We start from the raw sequence: 3,551 nt of genomic DNA, 5'->3' as shown, positions 1-3,551 counted from the left end.
CCTCCAATAATAATAATATATTATTAAATTACAATATTATTTTGGTTACTATGCCTGTTCAATTTTAATCCCTATTACTAGTTTATTGTGGATTTTTTTCATGTTTTATTTTTATTAACATTTTCATTATAAATTTTATAAAATATATTTATTTATTTTTTTTCATGAAAATGGTTATTATTATTATTTAATCAATTTCAATAAAAATAAATTTTGAGAGACTAAATTTAAGATTTATTTAGTATAGAGGCTATTTAGAAGTACACAAATTAAAATTGAATAAATTTTAAAATAGAGATTAAAATTGTATTCTAAGCTTATTATTATTATAATCTTTTTCGTATATGTACACTGCATCAGTTTTTTTTTTTTTTTTTTGATCTTCTAAATTCTAAATATCGTCTGCACGTGCATTCCCTTTGTCTTAAATTCCACTCTACACGACAATTTTTCGAGTCAAATGGCCATTTCTTGTGGGGCATTGCCCCTCACGCATTGCCCATTTTCACTCCATTCTTATAAACAAACGTCTTTTCACTAAATACACTTTCAAATTCGGTGCCAATTTATATAATTATTATATTCTCTTTTCAAAATCAAGGGGTGTCCCCGTAGGGCTGCCTTTTTAGGATGTTTCGGGATTTGTTTTGTTTTGATTTTTTTAAAGGGTCCGATAGTGAAAAAAATTTAGACCTGGTGGAAAGTCTGAAAATAGAAATTTAAAAATAGAAGATTAAATGAAAATAGAGTTATCTTTCATATTTTCATATATGTATTAGAATTTTGAAATTAAACTCTAATTTAAATCATTGTAAATTAGTTATAATTACTTATTAAATATTAGTTGGAAATAAATTATTAATTTATTTATGAACGACTAGTTTTATATTAAAAGGAATGGTATAATTGTTGTTTTGTAATATTATATAATTTATAGGAAAATTTGAAATTTTAGTCCCTATGATTTGGAGTAAGTTAAAACTTAGATCTTATGATTTATAATTAGAATTTACCTTCTATGGTTTGATAAAAGCTTCATAATAAATAGTTCCTATAATAAGGATTATTTAATAGTATTTAACAAACTATATGAATTATAAATGAAATTATATTAAATAATAGGAATTAAATTTTAAATTTTAAAATGACTAACTTTACTAAAACGACCAAACTTGGAATTTAAACTAATTTAATTTATAATACATTACATAATACATATTTTAATTGAAAAAAATAGGTTTATAACATGACATATTATATTTCTAAATATTTATATCTTTATTTAATATAATTTTACATTTTAAATTTTAAAATTCAAATTTGGATAAAAATAAAATAAAAATGTTGTGTTCAGATTTTGCATTGTTTGGATCACAGAATCCCAAAATAGCTTTCAGATTGTCAAACATATATACATATGTTCCCTGAATTCAGTAAATCTAAAAACATAAGACAAAATTCGGATTATGTACTAAATAAACCCTTAAGCTTTCATTTGGATTTTTATTTGTACGTGAAAAAAAAAACAAATAAGTTTTTATGTTTTGAGACTTTACAAATAAAGCCCGAGGAATGGCATTCCATTGCAGATATGTATATGGTTATAATTATCTACGTTCCCAATGTGCTTATGATGTAGCACCAGGCGGATTGTTAGCTAGTGTGTATCATCTTACGAGAATTGAATATGGTATAGATCAACTGGAAGAGGTATGCATAAAAGTATTTGTTGCAAGGATAAATCTTAGAATTCCGTCTGTTTTCTAGGTTTGGAAAAGTGCGGATTTTTCCGAAAGGGAATCTTATGATATGTTGGGAATTTCTTATGATAATCATCCACGTCTAAAGCGTATTTTAATGCCTGAAAGTTGGGTAGGATGGCCCTCACGTAAGGATTATATTGCCCCCAATTTTTATGAAATACAAGATGCTCATTAAATAATATGAAACTAATCTTCACTTCAACAACTCAAGATATTCCAATACATTTGTACATTCTATTATAAATATAGCATAGTAATTGAAGTCTCATTCATCTTATTATTATTGATTTGAAATATATATAAAAAAAAAAAAAGAAAAAAAAAAAAGACAAGTAGAGATTTGGTGAGATTATCAAATTTTTAAGATACTTATTTTGGATGAGCCGAGCTAATAGAATGAACTAAATGAGTTCTGCATTATGAACTATGTATCACGCATATGACTTAGATGTGTTTTAAAAAGTCACAGGGGGAAATGAAGAAATATAATATGAAAAGAGAATCGGATTCTATTTATATGGTATCTGAGATGAATCTTGGTCATCCCACTCCTCGAGACTAGACTTTTGGGTCTTATAAGGAGTTAATTGAACCTATTAAATATGTATAAAGTATTAATTGAACACGAGGAGATAGAGTATGAACAAATAAAAAAGAAGAGGAAACAAAATAAAATTCTTTTCTTTTACATAGCTATATATATCCTTTACATATTTATATAAATATCCTCTTTATCTTTACTTGTCTATTTTACTCCTCTATAAATAGAGTAAAAAATATATATATAGTTTAGTTAAAGGGTAGATTTCCATACATCATGATGTGCCAAGAACCAGATTTGAACTGGTGATACGAGGATTTTCAGTCCTCTGCTCTATCAACTGAGCTATCTTGGTCATTTCCGACACATTATCCTTATTTTAATAAATGACTTTGGTTTATGTCAATTGTAAATCAGAAAAAAGGTATCGAAAGTCTTCTTTTTGAAGATCCATGAAATTTTAGGGCTTGGATAAGACTTTGGAAGTTTCAGTACGTATTGTTAATCATTCAAATTTCACAAGGGGGATTACTTGCGCAAGGATGTTGTTTGTATGTGTATCATATAGAATACATACCACAATCCTTTAACTTAGAATTCTAGTATTCCTTTAAGACAAGTGGAAAAAATGGATAAACGGGGAGAAAACAAATATAAGTATCGATGAATAAAAACCTGAAAACATTATAAAAAGCGGATAAAAATAAAATAAAAATTAAAGATTAAGGCACCATTTGATTTCTTGTTTTTCGTTTTTGAAAATTAAGTCTATAAACATCATTCCCATTTATTAATTACTATGTTTTGTTATATACATTTTATACGTGATTTGGAAATTTATCATTGTTTTTTGAAATTTAGTTAAAAGCTCAATATTTACATAGAAAATATAAAACTATGTTAAGAATTTATGAGAAGATAGGTATAATTTTTAAAAATAAAAAATTAAATGATAATCAAACAATGTAATAGTTATTAAACAAATTTGGCTCTTGAGTTGGGCAGGTCTTCTTAGAGATGGGTGGGAATGGACATCATGGACATTTGATGAGGAACTCCTTTGGATATGTTAGTTAGGAAAAAAAAAAAAGTCAAAATTTTATTGGAAGAGCCCTCGACATAATCATAAAATCTAACCAATAAAACTCCATATGGGATGTATGGCATAACTGCTTAAATAGTCCAATTTTAGTGTTTATAATCAAAACAACTCTAATTCAATTAATAGGTTGTGATTCAAATCTCCC

At 26.2% G+C, this 3,551-nt stretch overlaps 1 non-coding gene across 1 annotated transcript; it reads right to left on the bottom strand.

Annotated features, from left to right (window-relative positions):
• Window positions 1-2,586: 2,586 nt before the first annotated feature.
• Window positions 2,587-2,659, bottom strand: TRNAF-GAA. The gene has a single exon. It is a non-coding gene; the product is annotated as a tRNA-Phe (tRNA).
• Between the last annotated feature and the right edge of the window lie 892 nt (window positions 2,660-3,551).

This window comes from Benincasa hispida, chromosome 9, assembly GCF_009727055.1.
Source record: "Benincasa hispida cultivar B227 chromosome 9, ASM972705v1, whole genome shotgun sequence".
Classification (NCBI taxonomy): domain Eukaryota; kingdom Viridiplantae; phylum Streptophyta; class Magnoliopsida; order Cucurbitales; family Cucurbitaceae; genus Benincasa; species Benincasa hispida.
The sequence above is the reverse complement of the archived record's forward strand: the minus strand, read 5'-3'. Positions and strand labels throughout refer to the sequence as shown.